Consider the following 26,049-nt stretch of genomic DNA (forward strand, 5'->3'; position numbering starts at 1 on the left):
ATTTATGAGTACTTTTGCATGCTATGGATGCATCATTATATAAACATGGGTAGCATCACCTTTGTCAGACAGTCCCTAAGCACTGTCCAAACTCTTCTGTTGGAGATATCATAGGAGTGAAGTCTTTATTTGAAAAGGCTGGGTACAGATTACTTCTGCTTTACACACTTTGTCAGAGTCTTTCAGAATCACAATATTTAAAGATTTATTTAGATTTTTCAATGTGGTATGATCAAACACATCATTTGATCGCAAGATCATTTCTAGAAGAGAACTTGGAGAATAGACACGTGTTTTTCAGTTCTTATGGGTTGGTCTACATATGACTATCTGACATTTTTGTCAGCAAAGTACTCTCAAATGAATGGTCACACTATTTTTGTACAAATGCAGGTCATTTTCTCAGTTTGCTACTGCTTCTCATGAAGTTTCTGGTGCTATGGCAGTCTGTAGCAGCCTAATGAGAACTTAATGCTGGCCTTGTCATTGTTAATAATATCATGTTTTATTCTGTATAGTTGCTACCAAAGTAACTAAATGTTTGCTTGAGACAAAAAAATCTTTTTCAAAAGTTTTGTTTTCTTGCTTGCAATATGAAAGCAAATGAAAAAAACTTATTTGTGATCAATTGTATGTTACACTTCTTTTTCCACAGAAGGTAATACATGTTCTGCACTCTAAGGAGCCTTTCCTGGTACTTATGGGATGTTCTTTTTTTTCTTTTTTTGCAATTCTTTGGGATATGCAACTTGTGTCCTTCATTTAAATTTTAATTTCTTAGTATGAATGAAATGTTGCTCTCCTTTGTTTAACTTAACACTTTTTGCAGTCTAAATATTTTTAATTGCTCCGTATACTCCTTGCTCCATGTGTATTAGCTGCTTGTTTGCAATGATTGAATGATTTGCCGGTCAAAAGTACCTTATACTTTTCTACCACAAGGAAGGATTGGTTAGGGCTTAGAGATATTAATTGGAAAGATATTTACCTACTTTTATATGTAATGAAGACATTCCTTTAGATGATACAGACACATCTACTTCAAGAAGAAATTCTTGCTTCATATTTTGTTTTTTTTTGGAGTTGGGTTTATGATTTCTTAAGGGGAGAAGAAGATGAAAAAAAAGCAGACAGGAGAGCTTTAAAGAACTTCTCATCAGTTCAGGCTTATCTTAGTCTTAAGTTTCTTTTCTAGGGAAAGGGTCTGCATGAACTCCAATTAGTCTGAGCTACCCAAGTTCAGGACAAATGGAAGAAATTCAGGACAAGTTAAAATAATTAAACATTCTTGCATTAATATTTGAGAACATCTTGATTGTCTGACAATAAGACCACCTCACCTGGTAGGATGATTCTGAGTGCAAAGAGTTTAAGATGTTCGTGGTTGGGTTAAGGAAAATGTAATCCTATTATATTATTTACACTCTGGAAATCTGAAGTTCAAAGCCTATCTTGGGGTGATTTTATGATAATATTGTATCCCCTATTGTCTGCTTTATGCCCAGGAACACATCCTGTAACTTTAAGCTGGGTCTCTGAGAGAGAGGAGAAACCAGGGTCAGCGGTCTGTGTTCAAACACACACATTCTCTCAGCTATGCTGTGCAGTGGGGGAGAGTGCATTCTTTGCTTTTTGCTTGCTTCTCTTTGTTAGCTGAGGCAAGGAGTTTTCCTGGGACTGCATGCAGCATTTCTCCATTGACTTCTGTGGCTTCTTTTGGAACTGTTCAATTCAACTCTGGTGTGAGAACAGACCATCTCCAGGAGCAGGCGAGGGTGCCCTAGGACACTGAATCCTGGCTCCAGACTTCGGGAGAAGCCAAGCAGAACTCTAGGTCCATGTTTTCCTCCTGTGCATACGCACACTCTGCTTGTTAAATTAACATTTTTTTTCACTTTTCACCAAGAAACTCCTTTCATAGGAGAGGGAGAGATTCATGGGAGAGGGAGTGCCCAAACCTGCCCTCTTTAGAGAGGACTTTCATTCCTGGATGCTTTTTCCTGAACTTGTCTTAAACCTGTACAAATACTTTTAAGTTGAAGGCTACATCTAAATTATTTTGTTTCAACACACTGTCCAGCAATAAACATTCTCTTTTAACATGTGCTGTTTGTTGTATTTGGTGTATGTCAGCAATACATTGTACAACACATTCATCCTATGTATAAGGGGAAAGAAAAGTGCTTGCTTCTTTGCTGTCTTGACATTTCCTTTTCATTCTTGTAGTATGTAGATTTCATACTACTCTTGTACTCTTCAGGTAGGAGATCTGACTTCTAGAATACTTAGACTGGCTACCAAATTCTAAATAATTTTCTTTCACAGAATGTCTCTTCATCTCTGATCATTTCTCTGCACTTTTCTAGTTAAAGGGTTTTCTTTCTGAAATGGAGCAGCCAGAGCTATGCATAATATTCAAGGTGTGTACTTACCAGTGACTGTTAATATCACAAAGTTGTTTCCTGAATTATTCTTAGTTCCTTTCTCAATAATTTTTCACACTGAATTGTTTTTTTTTGACTGGTGGGGAAAACTGAGCTGACATTTTGAGAGATAAGCAACAGTGGCTTTGAATCCTCTAAGTGGTAATACATAATCTTGAGTCAACCACTGTCTACATGTACAGTGATGACTAAACCATGTCTTTCAGGTTGACTCCTCTTAGTGAAAAATAATAATGTCTCCTTGCCCCTGGGTTTTTCTCTAGACCATCAAATGATGACTTATACAGAAACATCTTTGTTTGGCCTTTCTAAATTAAACTTAAGTATTGTTTGTGATTTTTCAGATACAGAATATAAACTGCAGGTCTTTTCTGCTTCAAAGTTTCACAATTCCATCTTTCATTTCCTGAATTATTACATTGCAATAGAAATGTGTATTAAAAACTATATTTTTAGCAATTTACAGAGAATAAATATTAAGTTTTATTTTGCTATTATCAATCACTAAGGCATTAACTTTCATGTTGTAATTTAGTACAGTAGCAGAGTGATGTCTGAAATAACCGGCTTTTTTGATCTGTCAGCAAGCAAGACAAGAGAATTACAGACAGGTAATTAATGGCATAGACATAGACTCATTGCCCAATAAAAAAGGGTATTTATTCATCCTACCTAAATCACGAGAAGTATTGAAGCATTATTCAGTGCTAAGACATATTTAAAAAGAAAAAAGCTAACTTATAAGAACCCATATAAAAATTTCTGTACTTTAGGTGAAGTTAATTCAGATTAGGTGAAACTCATGACTGGAGAAGATGTTTTGGCCAAAGATGAAAAGGAGGCTTCATACACAGAATACTAAGCATGCAAGCTTTAACCAAGTTTTGACTGTCTCTCTTATTCACTACGTTTAAATCAAAAGTGAGAGCTTGAATACTCAGGCAGAATAGGAATATAAATGAAAAGCACAAGCCTTCGATATTGAAGCTGATTAACTTACCCAATAGGATTTCAAATAGAAGAACAATTGAAAAGCCAATTGTACTGTGTTTTAAAGAAAATAAACAACTTTAGCTGCCTTGGAAGGCATTAGAAAACATCAGCGAGAAGGACATTTCTGAATACAGTAACAAATTTCAGGGTTTTACAGGTAAATGAGTATTGCTGATACACAGCAGCAATGTGGATATCCATAGAGGAATTTTCTAACTTGTGGAGGGAGATGAAAATGAACAATTTCTCTTGAATGTTCTCATAGATAAAAATAAGCAGAAAAAGAGCAGAGCCCTAGATTAAGTGGCAGAGGGATAAGAGTCTAAGATTAGGAAACACAGGATATTCATTAGAAAATTTTTGATGGTTCTAATGAATTTGTCATATTTCTAAGAGTAAATTCCTATTCATAAATTAGTAAAGAAATTGGAAGGCCCAAATTAGTCAGAAAATTGAAGACTGGGGCCAAGGTAATTATGGTTCCCTGACTGCCATATACAACATCTTTTTTTGCCAAACTTGAAAAGACCCAGGCAAAACCAGATATGCAGATATTTAGAAATTCCTTATACCAATGATAAAATGAACACTCACGATGTTTGTGGGTTCAAAAGAATATATCATGTTTGATGTAACCACATTTTCACAGAATTTTTCTTACAAATATCAGATACAGCTGCCATTCTATTGGGCTACAACAAGGAAAAGGGAAGAGCATATTTGTATTAAAGATATCATTGCTTCACAGATAATTAAGTATTACAATGCCATAAAAAAATTAAACATGTAACTTTTAAAAAGATAAGTTTTAAGAGAAATACTAATGTCTGAGAAATAATGTCTGAAGGAAATCTGCTCCTTAAGAATCTATTCATTTTGCATATATAATTCTGTATAGGCTATTCTACATAAGTTACTGAGAACATTGTCTGTAGAATGGTACTGTAGTTAAACTGATAGTTTAATAGGTGTGAAATAAATAATTTCTTACAGCAAGTCTTGCATTCAGCAAGGGCATTTTAGTAGTGAACTAATTTTTGGTAGACATCAAAAAGTTAATCACTGATATAAATTTTGCAATTACAGAATCACACAATATTCTGAGTTGGAAGGGACTCAAGAATCATTGAATCCAACTCTTAAGTGAATGGCCCATATTGTGAAGTGAACCCACAATTTCAGTGTTATTAGCACCAAGCTCTGACCAACTGAGAGAACCTCATGCTTAGTCCAAATTGATCAGTATCTTGACCCAGATACTTAAGATAGTTGGTAATGTGTACAGATTTGCATATAGGTAGACCAATAATTTCATTCTAATTTTTTACATTGACTTCTAAAAAATATGAATTTTACATATATATGAATTATACATATATTTTATCACAAACTAACTGAGTTAGCTTAGACTAGTTGAACTTTAGTTCAGCTAAATAAGCTGTGAAATTGAAGGTATGAAACAGATATTAACGTGGGCCTCCCTAGGAACCAAAATTTAGCAGGAAGAGCTTGACTGCCAATTAGCAAATCAATTTAACTGTTGCTTTGTTTCAATTGAAATAAGATTATTATATCTCACTATTTTATTTAAATTAATCTTATTACTAGGATTAAAAAAGTTGCCAAGAAATCTGACTGACTTCCTATATGTCTAAAATTTTTCTTATGATGAAGGCTTCCCCCTGCAGACTTTGAGATTCTGCTTAAAAGACAACAAAATTTCTGATCCAGAATACAATTTTTCTGTCTTTGAAATGATCCATACTTTTTTTAGTTTTACTATCTACTTTTCCTCTCTTAAACTTGTTCTTTCTTTTCTTGTTTGTGTATGGTGTTTTTCATTGTACCAAATGACTCTGCCATGTTGTAGCTATATTTCTTTATTCTTTATTTCCTCACTGTGCTGTGTGATGAAGTTGTTGAACAACACTCAGTTCATCTGTTACTGTGAAAGTCTTACTCTTTGTGAAAAAAATTGCTTGATGTCTAGTGATTTGCAAGGTCATGATCAACAGAAATGGAGGTCTGTAGGAATTTGATGTTGAGGCATTAGATAACATTACTATATGTACAATTTTAATGTTTGTATATACATAAGTATACATAGATATTTATATTTCTCTGGTTTGTATATATATATATATATAAAAATGCTTTAAGGGACAACTGCTGCTGGTATACTTGACCAAAATAAATAGAATGAAAAATTAGTTAATGGAAATGAGACATAAAAATTCATGGATCTATAAATTATGTGCTTAAAATGCACATAATCATTTGGGCAAACAATTAACAAAGCTTAGAATTTTAAATATATTTTAAGAACAAGTAACACTATGGATCACATATTGCTAGATACTGAAAACATTGCAGTACTCTTTGATAAATGCTTCAGTGCAGCATCTGAATCCAACAGAGATGAGTATAGATTCAGTATAGTGCTGTAGCAAAGAAATGAAGACATCATGGCTAAAATTTACAAACTAACTTGTCCATATAATGTATGCTGAAAAATCTTAAAAGACCATCCGAGAATTCTCTGAATCTCTAAGAAGAATAACTAACACAGTGTGAAAACTAAAAGAAATGCTAAAGAATAAGATACAGGGGGACGACCCTAGGAATTTTAGACCAGTCGGAATGCAACATTAGTCCTTAAAAATTTACTTACTGCCATGCGTTTTCAGTAACAGATTTTTTACTTTTTTGCATTGTGTTTCAATCACCATTGGAACACATTCCTGAAGACTGTGGAAGCTATCTTTGGAGACTCTCATCACCTGACTTGACAAAGATCTGAGCAACTGATCTGAATTCAGCATTAACCATGGTTCAGGCAGAAGGTTAGTCACAGTGAGTAGCTTAAGATTCCTCACCCTTTCTCCTTACTTGATAATTTATGGAAAATGCTAGGGCAGAAGGAAATTTGTCTACATCCTTTTCTGGTAAGGTATGACTCAGGTTTGGAGAAAATTTATGAAGTTTGAAATTTTACTAATGAAATTTGGAGGAAAGCATTTATTCACAATATTCAAAAACAACAACACAGCTGAAACTGTAACACTGCTAAAGAATCAGAGAGGAAAGGCTTTATCTGTTCACATGAAGGGGTCTGTAGCAAATGAGTACATAAGTGAAGTAGGAGATGGGTACATACGGTATCTCCCTCTTTCCCTCTTAAAGTAGAAGTCCTAATCATTGTGGAACTCTTTAATTTTAAAACCTCCTGCTTAATCTTTCCAAAGACCTGTTGTACTCTATCTTAATACATGTCTGTTTGGAGTCCTGCCCCTTCTTTCTTGATGGACTGCACATCCAATTGTGTTCTACTTAAAAGAGCTAGAAATACCCTTTGAACCCCCCCAGGATGATTTTAATCTTCCACTCCAGGTTTAGTTTAGCACTTCCATATCCAAGTCCGGTATTCTGGTCCTTCATCTTTGCTTATGTGGCTCAAATGCTTCTTATTCAGTCATCACATACTTTACTGGCAAAATCTCTGTGAGTCATAAAACTCTCCTCTTTCCCCTGCTGGTATTGGTAGTGTGCACACACACGTGTGTGTGTGTGTGTGTGTGTGTGTGTGTGTGTGTGTGTGTGTGTCTGTGTGCTTTTGAAGATGAAATATTCCACTTGGGAGGTGCTTTCTGAATCACCCATGTCTTTAGCAGTCATACCTAATGCCAGTAGCTTATGGAATAAATGGACTCATTTAGATGAGGCACAATTTGTACACATTTGTACACCTTTGTGTAAACAGTAGGTCTGTGTGACTCAATTTCAGATCCCCTTCTGAGATACAGTACAGCAGGAAATCAGCTTCTATATTTTCCTTGTATGACCAGATTTTGAGAGTAAAGAACTTATTTCTTGCAAGTGCTGTTGTGTGTGCCTGTTCACAGATATCATTCACATTCTGGGAAGTGTCTTCAGAGATCCATAACCATAATTTGTTTTGCTATTTGGATTGCTCATACAATGCAGTCTCTGATTTGCATGCAAAAGTCATATAGCAATATCCCTTTATGCATTGTTATCATTACTGGACTGCTTTGGTTTGGAGCATGAAAAATAGAATTACTTTGCTCAGACTTGAGTCAACGGTTTGGTAAAAGACATTGTCTAAATCCCCATTAAGAAGAATAAGTGAACACCATAAGGAAGTCTAAGTGTTCAAGGCAGTGAGATAAATCTTCCACTTCTCCTCAGTAACAAAAATATATTTGCTACAACTCTCCATTAACTCAAGGCAGAGATGATACTGCCTTATTAATACGCACTGAGAATTTGTGCAGATGACACCGTTTTTCTTTTCATGGTTAATTTCAATAACCCTTGCTGTGTCAAAAAATATTTTTAAGTTATATGTATCTGTAAATCTTTTATATTATGTACTATTTATGCTGCCCTTATCATAAAAAAAAGAGCTTGGTATGAATGCACATCCACTTAAAATATATTATTTTCAGCCCAAAACAGGACTATGTAATTTTAATTGCATTCATGTTGTCTTTGGTGAGATCAATAGCAGTCTTAATTTACTAATAGAGAGAGTTTTAAAGGACTTATCATGAATATTAAGTAACACAAATCAATATGAATTAGCAAGTAATTACTTCTTCTAGACAACACTAACCATGGTTTTAATTTCTTGAAATGTCTTTCAAGTTCATGAAGAAAAAATGGTTCTATTCTGTTTATGTTGTGTTTGTACATAATGCTACATATAGGGGGAGAGTTGCCAAAATCCATTCCCTACCAGAAACCTTACATTTTTTATGTGCTTAAGGATATGAGGCAGCATTAGTAATAGAAAATTGTAATCTTCATTTTTCTCCATCAATGAGTGATAATTCACACAAATAATAGAGTTACAGGGGGATTTAATGTAGTTCAAGAATATTGTTTGTAGGAAGTAATCTTTTGGAGTAAACTATTGTGTAGTTGGTCTATATACAGGATGAGATAAAGGTAGTGTTTATCATATTTTCTCAGTTTCCATCTCAATAGAAGTTAGTATTGAATCTTGCCTCAAACTAAGAGCTTTTCAGGAAAGGAGTCATTACACAGATTCCAATCAGTCATCCCATTGTAAATCTGGATTGCCTCTATTGAACTCACCAGCGTAACTGTGGAATTACTGCAGTGTAATTTGGCACATGCAGTACAACAAGATAAAAGCCCCAGTGGCATGATACAAAAATATATATATGCACATAAAAAATCATAATTCTTTCTGAAATGCATTTAGCAAGTCTGTGTAAAGTTCTTTGCAAAGAAGAGTGCCAGAGAAGCAGGTTAAATGATATGCAGAATGTTCCACACTACAACTGCAGGAGCTGATTTTTCTGCAGCTGCTCTTGGTATCTGCCCATTGCACAGTAGGCAGAAGTATATACAGTCTTAGAATGACATTAGGAAATTCAGGAAGCAATGAAAAAAGTGCTTGTGTGCAAATATTCTGTAAATATTTTTAAATGGTTTAAACAGGTAAAATTTTCTAAAAGCTGTTACTCACTTTTTTCCCTCAATCTATTGCTTTTGCTATCAACAAAGCTGAAAAATACTGTGATAAACTCCAAAGATTTGTCTTTCAAGAAATGAAGGTTTCCTCATTGATTCTTGTGTTTGTATACTCAAAATAGATATAGTTGTGTGATAGGATATAAATATTATTCACATGGATTAGGATGACTACAATTCTCAGGAGAGGCAAAATTGAATGTGATTTATACAGCTTACCCTTGGACTGTGCCTCTAAACTTTTCATATCATATTTATCTGTTTTTATATTTAGTTTATATCATAATCACAAAAAAATCTTATAATAGATTCTTCAAGTAAAAAGGTCTGCTCCAGCTCCTGTTTATCACTTTTGTAAACAAAGATAAAGCTAAGCGGAATGAAAACTCAATTCAGGGCCTGAGATGGATCTTACATATGTAAAAGTAACACCCAAGAAATAGATTAGGTTTTGTAAATACAATTTATTTTAGAAAACTATTATGGACTCTTAATGTTTGAGAGAGGTCACTGACAATTCAGGCAAAATGATTCACTTCCCTGCGCAATTTCCCAGGACAGTATTTCCTTCTAGCTTTGGAAATCCTGCCTCAAAATCAAGGGACAAAAGATACCATAAATATATGTATATAAACATTTTGGAGTAAAAATGGTACAATTCTTATGTAGTTAACTCTAGCTACAGTGATATAAAGCTTTTTACTAATTCTTTAGTATCAAAGCAGATGAACCCCACTAGACAAACTAAAGTCCCTACACCAAAAATAAACAAATTCTAGACCATTTAGAAACTATTAAATATTAAACTCCATTCTCATAGTCTTGAAATCTTCTGTTTATTACCTCCTGCCCCTGTGCCAAATGCAAATATGCACAATGTTCAATGGCCAGTAGCCAATATCCCAAACAACTGTCCACTTGTTAAATTATATGTGGCATTTTGTAACTGATAGGGCTGTCTCCCCAGCCTGCTTCTAGGAATCTGTCCAAGAAAATATGTATTAAATAAGAAAATATTGTATATTGTGTTCTAAACACAGTGCTCTTCAGAACAGGGGAGGGAGTATAAATGAAAGAATTGAAAAATATTCTGCTGTGTTGTACATGAAGCTGGTGGTACATTCCAGCTGAAGGATAATTAACCAGCACCTTATTTCATGATCCTTGTTTAAAATGAAAGATTTCTTTTAATTCAATTTATAGCGCATGTCTCCACTCTCCTATCTTCATTAAATACTTTTATACAAGTGTTTAAAGATAAAATCTCCTTTTATTACAAGAGTACAAGGGCTTGCTTCTAGCTATCATTTACTTCAGTATCCTGTTTGACAGAAGCCAGTGAAATCAGCTCTTGCATTTTGAAGTGGTTTACTTTTTCAGAGGTAAAAATCCAAAATACATCTTTATACTAAGATTTATAATACCCCTGAGTGGTTTTTCAGTTTTCTCCTATTTGAAATCATTGAAATTTTGACTACAAGAGAAAGACTAATTTTTTAAAAGTTATTTTGGGTTTTTTTTGTTTGTTTGTTGTCCACTGGGAATAATGAAGATTTTTGGGGGCTGCTAAAGAGTTAAAACCATTATGAATAATGATCTTTAAAATTTGCATCGCCCTTCAAACTAAAATATAATGTTCTCAATAAAAAAAAAAAAATCAAAAGTAATTGGTTTGCTCAACCATTTCTCTCTGATCATTTTGATGGCCTGGAAAAAAGCAAGCTAATGAGAGAGACAAAAACCAAAAACATTCACTCCAGTCACTGACAGATGTTAGAAAAGATTGCATCTGAAATTTATAGATAATGCTGTTTTTTCTTTAACAAGCTTTAAAGCTTTAAGCTTTGTTAGTCTGTCTGTAGTAAAATAGACTGATCTTTAAGTGCTTTGCATGTAGACCAAAACTGTGGAAAAACTTTGTATCTCCTGAAGTTAAATGCAGTGCAATTGATATATCATTAGAGACAGAGAGTTGCAGGCTGATATTGAACATACTGTTGTCCTTGAAAACAATGTTGAGGTAAAAAGGTTGGGTTTGATGAGGCTGGCTTTGATACCTTTATTTTATTTTATTTTATTTTATTTTATTTTATTTTTTTTTAAATAGCTTGCTCTACAAGATAGGGGATAACCTAAAACTGTTTTAGAACTTACTCCATCCAATATTTCCACTATAATCTTGTTATCTTAAGACTAAAGTGGCATGTCGTATCCCTATTCCACTCATAACACTGAGAAGACCCTTCTTATCAGTAATAACATCATGAATAGTGAACATACTGCAAACACACTCCCTAACCTGCCACTTCAAACTTGCTTTTGTTTGTAAAGTTGGGATAATAGCACAACTTGTAAGGGAATATGGTTTAATAATACATTCTAGATGCATGTTGTTGGCCGTATTTCCTGTGACAGATCCAATGGCTCAGTTGCAAGTATATTTAATAATGCATTCCAACACAGCAATCAGCCATGTTTTCTGTCACAGACACAATGGCTTAATTGCAGTCACTTTTTAAACAACATTTTGTCTACATATTGCAGTCTGTGTACAATAAAGAAGAGGGTAGAGTCCTACAATACATCTCCAGAAAAAGAAAGCCCACTCACTGCATAAATTTACTCCATAAAATGGATTATAAAGAAGTTACTACTGTATCTTTCTTAAGCATTTCCATGTTTATGCTGCTTTATGTCAGTAGCTTACAAATTTTCTTATACTTCCTTAAAAGATACTGGAAAACACAAGCTTACCTAACGTACAGAAACAAGATATCCATCTTTCTGAAAATGCTGTGTCATGATGTGCTCTTGCCCACTGATGCAATCTTTAATTACAGTGAATGATACTTGCAAGATAGCTTTATTTCCACGTGCAAATTGATTTATTTCAAATGAATTCCTTTTTGCCAAAACAGACATTTCAAAACCTTTCAACAGATAAAAAACTGTCTAAAAATATATAGGTTTCTGAGGAATCCTGGAACTTTCACAAAGTACTACCATGGCTGCTGGGATGTAGTGGAGTACAGTGAGTCTTTGGCTTCAAACAAAAGTTCTAACTTTTTCACATGTAATTTTTCCTGGAGCTTGAAGGAAAAAAAAGAAAAAATTTTGCTTTCACAAGTATGATTTTGGATACTATTTTAATCCATATAATTCTCTAAAAACAAGTGCAAATGTTCAGACTGATTGAAAAATTGAGCATGCAAACTAAAGAATATCAAATATAAAGCATAAATATTTTTTATTTACAGTGTACATAAGATGGTGGATTTCTCTAAATAGCTGTATTGAGACACAACATCATGAAGCTCACTCTTCATTCCCTTCTTTGTTGAAAGAAGAATAATTGAGGCAAAGGCAAGGAAGAGTGTCCCACTTTTCTGTGCCTTTCTGTACTGTGGCAACTGCTGTCTGTCATAACAGCAAAATATGATTTTAGTGAATGAATATGCACATAGCTGCTGTTCAGAGAGCAAGTTCATTTTAAGTGACACTATTATAAAAATTTGTCCAGTTTTTTGGCAAACTGAAGCTTTACAATCACACTTTCTTTGTTCTTAGCAGGAGCTGAATGTCATAAATGGAATGTTTTTGCTATCTAAGTTAACATCTAGTTCATTCAAACTTCAAACACCTTCATGTAGAAGATAATATTCTGGATGGAACCACAATAGGCCGGTGATCTTGGACAAATTCACATATCAGCCAAGTCAAAGATCAAATAGACATAAGGTTGGAGACCTGTGATATCTTCTGAATAATAGTAAGGAATAATTCTGAATAGTAAGGATAATTCTGAATAATAGTAAGGAATACAAGTATATAGATTTTATTTTTTAAAAACAGTCCTAAACACTTTTTTTTTTTATTTGTTCAGTTTTTCTATGAGTGATTTACTGATCAAGCAATATTTAAGTATAAGCAAGACTAAAAGTTTCATAGCTTCTTTTGAGGATACAGTTTGTGTTTGACAAATCATGTGTAAGTGTATGTGAATGTGTGAAGAAAAGGGACAAACTGGAAATGTTAATATTTCCACTATAATCTATATACTCTTTTTCATCTGTCCATAATTAAAAGTTTTTCATTTTCAGTTCCAGTATGAAGAAGATATTTTTTAATGATATATGATTCAATTTATGAAAAACAAGTTAAAAGGAGATTTATATTTATGAAATTATGTTGTTTCAGTAATGTCATTTTTTTTTTCCTCTGAAATATTGAAAGAACTCATGGATGCTGAACACTGTAAGTGAAACTGTTGTTTTCTGGTGTGTTTCATATCAGTCATTTAAACTACAGCATTAAATAATTACATTTGTTTACTTTATTTTTTATGTGTGGCATGATTTAAAAAACCACAAGAGTGAAATGTCTTTGTTTGGGTGATGTTTATTTTTTCCATATTGAGAAGTTTTTTTCCATTGGGCATCTTCTTTTCCTGATTAAAAAAATATCCAGTTCAATGAATGCTTCCTCTCTCAGCTAAAAAATCTGCATTTTTGGACCTGATCCAAAAAGAAGCAAAATCAATGAAAATCTTTCCATTTATTTCAGAGGGCTTTGAGTCAAGCTTTTAGCTAAGCAGCTGTTTGGTACTTCTAATCAGTATAAATCACTTTTTTGAATGATACGCATTTTCCTGTACTATACAGCTACTGTATATAAACTTTGAGTTTAATAGCAACATGTCACCTTACAGGTGACATCCTGTTTCACTATACGTGCCTGATCTGAATATACCTTATAATAGGGATAATTGCTAAATATCATGACTAATTTGACTACAGTAAAAAACAAGGTCATCAAACCAGAGATGCTAAATAATACAATTTCCAGGAAACAACTAACACTGGTGACATTGCCATCTATTCCTGTAAAAAGCTATGAAGAAAATGAAATATCTCAAATACAAACTCAGATGATTTATGTCACATGTAGCCTTTAAAATACTGTCAGGAGAAATTAAAAATGTGATGCCATTTGCAGCCAACTGCACATAATTCTACCATTAAAAACACAGTTGAGGTTATAAATAGATGTTTTTACACAAAGCAAATACTACATGTAAAACAGCAGTTTAAGTTTCCTATCATCAAAAATGGTCCTTTATACACAGTACAGCAAGCAGAAACTTTAAAATGGGAGAATAAATACATTCAAAGGGGTAACAATGCCTGCATTCTTAACAATATATCCTAGCAGAAGAACGTTCTGTTGCTAGTAACACTGTCGTTCTCAAAATGGTGTACTGTCCTGAGTGATCCTAAATCTGTCTGGCTCTTGGTGTAATGGTCCATTGGGTAAGAGTATCTAGTGGTACTTTTGCTAGCACAATTTTTTTACCAGATTAACATAGTGCTAATCTCCAGAAATAGGGGAATGGTTGAGTCTCAGATTATACATATGGCCTCATTCTGATGCAGTTCTTTTAAGATACTGTACTTCTTCCCTTCTGCTCTTGCATATGGGTTGCTTTTCTCTTCCCATGTCACATTTCTTTAATATTCTCTCCAAATTTTTGGCCTGGAAGTGCATAGATCTTAGAATATGCACTGCCTGTGTTGCGATTCTCAGTCTTTTTTCTAATAAAAATACTTCAGACATTATATACTATGCTATAAATCTCTTGTACGCACTGAAATTAATATTACATTAGTCTCAAACAATGCTTGCAATTAAGATGGCATGCAGAACATTGTTCTGTCCATTGCATTGCAGCCTGGAAAATAAACTTTCTTTTAATTGTTTAATAGAGTTAAATAGTAATTTTCTTTTAAAAATCAATGATCAATGTAATTTTAACTTATAATCGTGTTTCTGAAATGCTGGAAGACCTTGCAGAAAATCCGTGTTTATTTATTAACCTACTTGGTTATAAATAAAATCATGTAATTCAGCTGACTTAAGAATCACATTTCACAAACTTAATGAATGCTAGATAAAGGACTGGCCAAGGCCATCATACAGAAGAGGGTTAGAAGGTCTGTTTGGCTTACAGCTATGATCAGTTTCCTCTCTCTGTCTTACATGTTGGACCACACTCAGGATCACAGAATGGATGAGGCTGGAGGCATCTCTAGAGATATGCTCATCCAAATCTATGCTCAGAGCAGGGTCAGATAGGGCAGGTTTCTCAGGGCTGTGTCCAGTCATGTTTTGACTGTCAGCAAGGATGGAGGCTCCAGTACATCTCTAGGCAGCCTGTCCAGTGGTGGCTCATACTAGAAAACTGCCCTCTTAGACAGAATTTCCTCTGTTTCAGTTTGTTTCCATTTCCTCTTGTCCTGTCGCTGAGTGCTGATGGGAAGAGCCTGACTGTGTCTTTCTCACTCCCACAATGGTGTATTAATGCACATGAATAATGTCCTCTTGAGTTTTCCCAGCTCTCTCAGCCTCTCCTTACATCCCAGATGATCCAGTCCATTAGTCATCAACAGACTACAGGAAGTTTCTTACAGTATTTCTACATAGCATCACCACATATGCTGGCATGCAAGTGAGAAAGGGTCGGCCAGTTAAACAATATTTCAGCAATGTCAGAACCAGTCCTGGCAAGACAAAAGCATCACTTTATGTCTGTTGTTCAAAAATAACATATTTCCAGACTAATATTTATTCCTATATGCCCTACTTTCAGCAGCAGCTCTTATTTCAGTAACAAAAGATTGGGATGTGTGAGTAGCTCATACTGAAACTTAGTCAAGTGCCAGCTTCTCATCATCACACAGAACACAAGCAGCAAAATCAAATGTGCTTGTTGTGAAATGCTAGTGTATTCATCCCAACACACATTTTTTTCTGCTTGTCTACTGCTAAAGCTTAGGCCTTTCTGAGTCTCTAGGGAAACTGAACCTGATAGGCATAATTATTGAAATATCTCCTGGCAAAAAAAAACCACCAAACCAAAACTGGAAACTGTGGAATGGAAATCTGTGGCCATGAAAGTGTTGAAAATAACTGAATTTTCAAGAACTGCAGCCTGTGTAGCATAGATGGGGAAGCACTCATGATAGCAAATTTGGTTTTGGTTAGATGAATAGGAATGACTGAATAATTTGATGGCAGATTTCAAACCCAGCTTTGTGAAGGCTTTTTGATTTTGATTTTCTGGTCTGTTCCCCTTTTTTTTTTTTTTTTTTAACAAGGTAAAAGAACTTAGGGCAGATGGGAACCCACTAGAAAGTGATTAAATGGTTTCTGAGAGTATTCTTCCATCTGTTTCTATTTTCTTATGCACATTGACTTAGTTCACTCTCTTTAAAGGGTAGCCAAATAAGAAGGAACAATTTTTTGGATCTGTTCTTAGAAGGAGATATTTTTTTTTCCCTTTGGTCTAAATCCAAAATCTTCAGATAGTTTCCTCAACAGCTGCAAGAAATGACATAACTTGAGCATTGCTATTTTTGATTTTTTAAAATAAAAAAAATATATATATAAAATATTTTGATTCTTTCCTACATTGATAAAAATATATATTGAGAAAAATATTGATCATGCTTCTGAAACCTCTTTTACTTATAGATTATATATGGAGAATATTTGTCTTATGAACATTTTCCTTGAACTTCTATTTTTCATGCCATGTATGTGCATATGAGTACTGGTACTTCTAATATTAATTAAAACTTGTCTAAAATTCTAAAGAACTAACCATGCCACTTTGCTATGGATTGTAGGAAAATACAACAGTACATCGAATCTTGCATATACAGAGACTAATTACTCAACACTTTTCTAATATTATTAAAGAGACTAACTATTTAAATGGCTTAATTGCATTCTTGTTTCAACATAAATTTCCAAAATGAAAGTAAAAAAAAATAATGATTAGAAAAAATCAGAAAAAATAGGTAACTATCCAATTTCCTACTGCCATGACTTCATGGTGCATATATATATATATATTTATATATATATATCTATCTATATGCCTATACCCATCTCTATCTCCATCTCCATATACACAAATTTTAATATATACCTATATAGATCTATACATATGTGGTATAATGTCTCTTTCTAGCATGAATAGGTGTCATTATTTTCTCATGAGCCCATCACTTCATATGGGAAGAACCTGATTTTTAAGAAAATCAAACACTGAAAATGCAAAACCTGGAGCTTTTTTTAATACTAATACAACTAAGGCATTTGATGCTATTTTTAAGGCTGAGTGCACAGGATGGTCTAAAAAGTCAGAATCAATTATATTTAATGAAGTGTGTGAATTTATAAGTTTTCTGTAAAGTCAGTAAGGGGAAATGAAAGTAGCACAGTGTATTAACCCAACAAATATTATAGTCTGACCTCTTCTTGTGACTTAATGTGATATTTAGCAGTCTAAGATTAAGTATACTAAGCACACCCAAAATCTTTTAAATAAAGGGCAGGAAAAGTCCCTGAAAATTCAGCATATTCTGTAAACTGTTAGAAGTGCAAAATACAATAATTTTTTCTGTAAAAATATGTCATCTGCCATTGTGGGGTAACATTGCTCATTTTAATCTTTCATTGTTCAATTATTTAAAGGGATATTGTTCTTTAATACAGAAAAAATTAACACCTTTATTTTGTAAGGGGATAGTTATTGAACACTAGAGTTATAATGGTGTAACCTACCTGTAGAATTGAGGGATGCTTGGCTAGGCTCATTGCATCATTTTTTGTTTAGTTACTGTTATGAGAAGCTACAAAAACCATAACCATGTCTATGAATATATTTTTATCTTTAAATGCACAAATTATTAGAAACTGATGCATTGGGTTTAAGCAGCACAGTTTTGAAAGCAGTGGGTGTTATAGCGGTGGGCTGCTGTGAGAAGCTTCCAGAAGCTTCCCCTGTGTCCAACATCTGGCTCCAAGACGGACCCACCACTGGCCAAGGTCAAACGGATCAGTGATGGGTAGCATTTCTGGGATAACAGATTTGAGAAATGGGCTAAAAATCCTACTGCACAACAACATCTGTAAAGCTAAGGGAGGATATGTGAGATAAAGAACCCTGAAGACACCAAGGTCAGTAACGGAGAAGGGACTAGAGGAGCTCCAGGCTCCAGAACAGATTCTTCTCCAGCCCATGGTGAGGCAGCTGAGCACCTGCAGCCCATGGAGGTCTGTGGTGGAGCAGAGATCCACCTGAAGCCCCTGTAAGACCCCAGACTGGAGCAAGTGCTTGCCTAAAGGAATCCATGACCCCATGGGAAGCCTGTGCTGGAGCAGGCTGTTAGCACTACTTGTGGACTCATGGATAGAGGACCTTATGCTGGAGCAGTAGCAGGTTTTCTGGCAGGACTTGTGACCCCATGGGAGCCCACCAGAACTGGAACAGTCTATTTCTGAAGGAGACTGCAACCCCATGGAAGGGACTGATGCTGGAGCAGTTCATGAAGACCCCTAGTTATGGAGGTCTGTTTCCAGTAGGAGAGACCCCAAGCTGGAGCAGGAGAAAAATGTGAGGAGTTCTCCCACTGAGAATAGAGTAACATGACAATTTATGATGAACTGACCACAGCCTGCATTTCCTGTCCCCCTGTGCCATTTAGAGGTGAGGAGGTAGAGAAAATTGAGAGCAAAGTTAAGCCAGAGTAGAAGGGAAGTGTGGTGGAAGGTAATTTAAGATTTGGTTTTATTTCTCATTAGCTACACAGAATGCAGTAATTAATTTTATGCCTTGATTGTGGAGTTCTGTCATATGAAATCAATTCACGTGAAGCATGAGAATTACACTGCTTTAAATGACAAATAAGGCACTAATTATCATAATAGGAGTTGAGTGTGATTTCAGTACATACTAGAATTGGTGCAATTGCTGGTCTGTTTATAAAATTTTATCTTCTGGACTCCATGTCTGTTTGGCTTTTGTCAAAAGATGCCTTTAGTTATGTAGCCTTTACGTTCTGGATGTAGTGAAAATGTGAGTGTGATTACAGTACTGAGTTTTACATTAGCACTGGATATATATATATGTCCATTGTCCATGCATATATATGTATGTATGTAAATAATGGCACATCTATTCTGAACACCAGTTCACAATTTTGTCACCTGCCTGGTGTAACATTCCAAGTCTCCCTAGCAACACACCAACTCTTTGCAGTAACAACCCATCTGTCTGTTTTACCAATCCAACTGTTCACAAGAAAACCCAAAATCTTTCCAGGATCAATCAATCTCAGTCTCCTGCCAAGTTATTTTCTCCTCCATGTTAAAATGACACAGGTTCTTATGCAATGAACTGCTCTGATTTTTTTAGGGCCACATCTGTTGTGGTCCACTGGTCTTCAGACAGTCATGGAACTCAAATTTCTGTTAAAAAATTAGAAAACAAAAAGAGACAGAAGAAAACCAATTAAAGTTCGGCACCTGTGCCAAAAAATGCAGAATATTTTTTAGAAATTATATACTCTTACAATGCCTTCAACACCGGGCATATCTCCATATGGGAGTATAACGCATAACTCTGAACTGAAATTGAAAGGAAGATAATTTTCTGCAATCAAAGAGCACATTTTACACTAGAAAATATGCAATATGTCTTTGTGTGAGTGCTGAGTACTTCATATATATATTGCAAAATTCTAAATGTAATTATCCTTATTCATTTCTCTCTCTTTCCCTAATGCTATGAAAATAACAATTTATGCATGTAATTTACCCTATTTTCAGTGTTATTTATTCTGTCTTCAAGCTCCAGTGACTCTGTGCTTCCCTGGGTCATTTTTCTTTATTTCACTATACAGCATCAAAGCATATTCCCAACATGTATATTTGTTTTCTATGACACCAAAGAATAAGTGAGGCTGACAGGAATCCTCTAGGCCACCCCACAGCCCAAAGCAGGTCCACATCTGGGGGAGATCAGGCTGTTCACAGCATAGTCCAGTTGGGACTTTAAATCCTCCAAGAACAGAGATAGCACAGTTATCAGAGCAACCTAATGTTCTCACAAGATAAAAGTCTTCTGTCTGGTCTGAAACTCTCTTGTCACAATGTACACCTGTTGTTTCTTGCCCTCCCTCCTGTCTCCATCCAAGGATTGTCTTGTGTCAGCTGTGGGGTCTGTTAAGAACATTGAATGTGTCCTTTCCCCAGGCTGACCCAGCTCCATTCTCTTCTCTGACCATTTGGTCAGAACAGCCTCCACCACACCAGTGGACCTTTGCTGAGCTCCCTTCAGTTTTTCCGTGTCTTCCCCCTTGAAAAAAATAAGTTGGATGGACTATCTAGATGTTTTCTGAGAAGTGCCACATAACCATTCCCTCAACCTACAGGCTATGCTATGTTTCATACAGTCCAGAAGGTTGCTGGCTTCCCTCTGTTTGCTGCCAGCAAACATCATGGACTAATGTCTATCTTGGTGTCCACCTCCACCCCAGGGTCTTTCCACAGAGCTGTTTCATGGCATCACCATCTCCACATAGTATTGTGTTGTTGCAGGAGCTGATTTTTTCTTGTAAAAGGAAAAGTTTCTTGATGTTTAGAGGGTTTGAGATTTGTCTCTGCTGTTTCATAATGCTACTGGTGGCCCAATTCTTCAGTCTGCTTGGGCCCTGTCCTTGGCTGTAATGAATTGTACCCTTAATTTGACATAATCTGTAAAATTGATGAGAGTGTTCTCTGTCACCTCCTGCTCATTATTGGTAGAGATGTTAAAGAGGACAGGTCCTAGTGCAGATGCCTCTGGTAATCCTTCTGTCACAGTATGTCTTGTTAATCACCTTCCATAGTTGATCCATTCACTTGTCCAGCCATGAAGATGGTGACACTCCAATGTAAACATCATGAATGACAGTGTCAAAATCTTGCTTGAGTCTATGAAAAAACATCCACTATTGTCCCATATTCATAAATGCAGTCATTGTCGTAGGAGATAACCACGTTAGTTAAGCATAGTTTACTTTTGGTAAATCCATGCTGGTGACTTCCAGTCACATGTTTAACTTCACATGCCAAGAAATGTGGTCCAAGAGGATTCAGTCCATAATTTTTCTAGAAACTGAAACATGGCTGACTATCCTGTAGCTGCTAGGGTTAATTTTCTGGCCTTTTTGGGAGGTGGCTGTGATATTTGTCTTTCTCCAGTGAACATTGACCTCCTTTTCTTTCTCAAAGACCATGAAAAGAAGCTAAAACCAAACTGCTATTTTTAAAACTTTTTAAAGCTTGAACATTTGTCATTGAGTACATACTTTATTTTGCTGAATAACAATAAAAACAATGAAATTACACACCTCCTCTGCAGATGGCTTAACATTTGATTTCAGCTGAAGCTGTATTCATTTTCATGGTACGTAAATTCTTCTAGGTATGAATTACAGATATAAATTTTCTGTCTAAAGAATATAGCTTGGAAATCTTCAAGAGGGTTATTGTGTTGGATTGCTGTCAAGTGTACTGTAGCTTGTAAGATGTCAGTGGAAATTAGAGATGCATGGACATTAAAATATGAACAACCAACTTAGCTGAGGAATTTTTTAATGATTTCAAATTAGCCTACTCTTCACTCACAGGAAATTCAGTCAGAGTTTCAAGTGAGCAGTCTAAAGATTATTCATATGAATTAACAGTGTAAGCCTGAGTACACAAATTTTCTAATGGTAGTTATGAGACTAGTATTTAAACATGCTTCCTGAGAGTTTAGAAACTATTTTAAAATGGTTTCTGTTACTCTAATTTCTTCAATTAATCTAAAGTTCAGTCAATTCTTATTATTTAAGTTACTTTCTCAAAGAGGTTGACACTGTATTTATCTGAAACAATATAAGTTATGGAAAGAAAGTCAATGTGACATATGCTAGTAAGTTACTTCCCTGCCTAGTCCCAACTTGTCTTTTAGATCAATGTTTAAATTGATATGTCTGGATGACTTTTAAATCCCATTTACCTGCACAAGAAGATGGCTTTGCACAGATTTTTCTGAGCAGAAAACTTTATTTATTCTCTCTTCTGCTTGTACTGTCAGAATTAAGTAATTCCTGTTTTATAGTCTCCTACTCAAACACCTCAGTATCTGGAAATCTGGGTAGGAGGAAGTTAATTTCTTGTGCATGAATTTTTGAGGTGCCTATGGAGATCACTGGCAACACAAGAAAGCTCTAATACAATTCTACCCCTGCTGCTGGATAGTGTTATTAAGTGAGGTTTGTGCTTTATTTTTCTTTATTGATGTGTTAAAAACATTTTTATTTATGCTTGTAGCACAAGCGGCACATCTTAATGTTTCTATGGGCTTTTAAAAATAGTCATCTCCTTGTAAAATCTTCTGTGAAAATCAGGTCAGCTTTATTCTTGAAGTCCAAATTAGCTCTGAGTTGCTGGGTATAATATCCTCCTTGTCCTTTATACAAGTTGATCCATACATGCATGTCTACTTTGCATTTCTGTACTTTTCTTGTCCAGAATGTTCTTAACAGGAACTAGCATGTTAAACAAGTGGATTATATGTAATATGTACTGGAATAAAATAGAATTTGAATGCAAAAAATAGTAATGCTGAAACTGACTAAAATAATTACACAATTAATGATATTATAAGTAGGTGCCTAGATATTCTTGGCATTTCATTACATGGAAGAATTTCAGTCCAGAGAGGTAATCTAATAGTCCTGGTCAGTAAAATCCAGCTCTCAACAGATGTCCTTATTCAGACGAGTTGCCCTGTACATCCTGAATAATTAGATTGTATAGGGTGACTTGAACTTCAGCTCCTGGTGCAAAGAGCTGACTAGCATCTCTTCGGGTCATGTGAAATTAATTTGGGATCTGTAATGTAATGGAGGTTAGGCTTTGTGCACGATTCACATGCCAGGCTGACAACAGGGGATTCGCAGAGGTGATAGGGTTGAATGGATGAGAGCACTGCTGTATTACAGACTCACACTTTAAGCCTAATTTGGAGACAGAATTTCACCTTTTCAACTCTTCCCTACATTCAGTCACAAAGCACAATTGCTCGGATTTTATACAAGTCATGGCTTTGGCCCTGCAGTCATAAGCAGAGATGTCACAGTTGATCTAAAATGTATATAACACTAGGCACTGCTTAGGAAAATGTTTAAAAACAAGCAAAACTAAGTGCTGAGTATTCAGAAGTTGGATACTGTGCTAAATTGATGAGACAAAATGTGTTACAGAGCCTCGTGGGAAGTAAATGTAGGAAACAGCTGTAGATCTAATATTGCAGACTGCTCCTCTACCAGGAACACTACAGAAATAAATAAAAATAAAGAATGTTTAATTTTCTATCTTTCATTTTACATGTGAAAATATTTATTAATATTTTTAATTTTTTATGTTAGTCATAAAAGGAAAGTGATACCATAGTTATATTCTGCTTCTTTTGCTTGCTTGCTTTTACAAAAACAGAGGATGTTTTCAGTGTTTCTCATGCCTCTCTGAGTTCATGACAGGTAAAGAGTCACATGGTTTTAAAAGTTAGAACATACCAGACAAGAAAAGGTGATGAAAGAAGGAAAATAAAGTTATATTGAGGAAAAGGAAGATAGCCGTTGACCCAGAAATATAGTCTGATTTGGAACATTAAAGAAAAACTAGGCATAATAGATTTCCTATCACAGAGAAATTCAAAGAGGGAAAGTATCAAAATAAAATAAAAAACAATACTACTGTCATTCATGTATGTGATCAGCCCATTTTCTATCTTTCTGATAAAATTGCAAATAAATGCTATAACAGTATCTTCTGTTAATACAAATGAATGATATTTATTTTGTTTTACACTAGAAAAAGCACTGCATGAAGGAAAGTTTTGTAATTGGGTCTCATTTCACATCTCATCTTTATAATCAAACTGACTTGTGTTGTTAGATGGAACACAAATAGATGCTAGGGGACAGAGAAAGAGGAGCAAATTATGACATAATTTGTCAGGAAAGTCTTGTGATATTAAACAAAAGAGTTTGAGTGCTTTGTCTGAAAAAAATCCAATGAATCTTTTTTGGAATCTTTGATTTCTGCTTGTCCTAATTAGATATAAGTTCAACAAAGTAAATTTTTGTAGATATTTTTAAAATTATAAAACCATTCCATATTATAATAAAAAGGAAACATTTTGAGCTTGAAAATATGATGCAAATTATTTCACTTAGCCTATAGCAAAACATTCTGCATCAAAGAGTTGTGCTAAGTGAATAGACAATGTTTAAAAAGAAATAATGAATGCAGAAAATAAAGCTTGAATTATAATTCTCATGTCTTTTGGAAAGTTAGTTTTATCTTTAGTTACATTCTTGTCTTTCAATCCAGATCAAACTTTAGTCTTGGATAACGATATAGTTCATAAACCTACAGTCCTCAGCTCTCACAGATCTGGGAAAAAAACCCAGAAAAAATCAGAAGTTGTAATTTTGTTATGTTCAAATGGATGTAGTGGGCTTACATTTGAAATGTCATATTCTTATAAAAATTCGATTACTTCCTAAAATAATCACAAAATCATGGAATAGTTGGAGTTGGAAGGTACTTCTGGCGGTCATTCGGTCCAATCCCTGCGTACAATGAGGGCCACTGCTGATTGTCCAGGACTGTGTCCAGATGCCTTTTGCTTTTGAATATCTCCAAATAGATAATATAGAAGGGTGATTTCACAACCTCAGTGCAACCTCCATCAGTGTTAGGTCACCATCACAGTAAAAATGCATTTTCTGACGTCCAGAGGGAACCTGGATTTGTCCCTCTTGTACCCTCCCTTCAGGAGTTTGTATATATTGATGAGATCTTCCCTGAGCTTTCTTTTGTCCAGGCTGAACAGTCTCAGCTCTCTCAGCCTTCCCTCATAAGAGAGACACTTGAGTGCCTGAATCATATTTGTAGCCTTCTTTGGGCTGTCTCCATTATGTCCATGTCTTCATAGGAAGGATCACTGTTCTCCATCTGCTGTCAGTACTTTGCCTAATGTAGCCCAGGAAACCTTTCCCCTTCTTCATAGCAAAAACACATTGCTGGGACATGTTCATCTCATGTCCACCAGGAACCCCAGGGTCTTTTCTGCCAAACTGCTTCCCAGATGGGTGGCTCCCATGTGATGCCTGGGTTGTTCCTCTGCAGGTGCAGGGCTTTGCAATTTCCCTTGTTAACCTTTCTGAGGTTCGGATCAGCCCATTTCTCTTCCTGAAGGAGAACCCAGGAGCTCTACAGAAACGGCTTCCTCATTTGGCTGCTGCTGTTCCACTGTTGCCTGTGCTATCACAGATACTTCAGAATAACCTTCTGCAGACACAGGACAGTGGAATTGTTGCAGCAATGAAGGCTGAACAGTTGTGGTTAGAAATAGGCTCTTACCTTTCCTGCGTGTTCTGGCCATCCTGTCTTAGAGTCAGCTTTGTAGACATACATGATTTCTCAGTGCTGGGTTATATTCCTGCACAGTAATTCTGTCACTGTGGAATGATAGTATATGCAGATTACTTAGACGATTATCACCTGCTTCCTAGGTTCATTCAGCTTTCATTCAGCTCTCAAACAATCAATAAGAATAACCAGTTACTAACTGTAGGGAGCAGTTCAATTGTCACTTTTTATTTTTATTTTCTTTTAAGAGAGGGAGGAAATAATATTTTAATTTTTATAGTGTTTCGGGCTTTTTGAATTTTTTTGTTGTGTTTTTTTGGGGTTTTTTTTTGTGTATTTTTTTTGTGCATTAAAATATAGATAATATTTTTTTTGCTCAAACTTCCTGTTTCCAACATTCTGTAACTATTGTCTTTACTCAGATTTTCTTTTATTTAGTGACCTTTATTGTCAACTTAGATAACAGCAGTGATTTCAATGGAATTTAAAATTATGGGCCAACTTACACTAAACACAAACATGTGCAGCACTCTAATGTTAGTCTCTTTATAAAAAGACATTTATTTATTTATTTATTTATTTCAGCAAAAACAGGAATTCTTGCCATCTGTTTTCAATTCCAAACATATTGCTTTATTTTAAAATATTTTTTAATTGTGAAGTTTGATAGACAAAGTCTTCCATAGAAAATGGCCCTACTAAGAAGAGCTCCTTAATGAATGAGCTCCTAGAGACTGTCAATTGGTTTGAATGAGTTTTGGTTCAGTGTTCC

The 26,049-nt window shown here is 35.1% G+C and overlaps 1 protein-coding gene across 1 annotated transcript in view; it reads left to right on the plus strand.

The window, feature by feature from the left end:
* The window catches only part of NLGN4X (neuroligin 4 X-linked), a 277,033-nt gene that overhangs the window by 13,790 nt on the left and 237,194 nt on the right, over positions 1–26,049 (plus strand). Inside the window, exons 2-3 of the mRNA XM_086880154.1 lie at positions 2,980–3,055; positions 6,185–6,280. The gene's annotated coding sequence lies outside the window, so the exon portion shown is untranslated. The remainder of the gene's footprint in view (positions 1–2,979; positions 3,056–6,184; positions 6,281–26,049) is intronic.

Source organism: Cyanistes caeruleus, chromosome 3, assembly GCF_971803275.1.
Source record: "Cyanistes caeruleus chromosome 3, bCyaCae1.hap1.1, whole genome shotgun sequence".
In the NCBI taxonomy this organism is placed as follows: Eukaryota; Metazoa; Chordata; class Aves; order Passeriformes; family Paridae; genus Cyanistes; species Cyanistes caeruleus.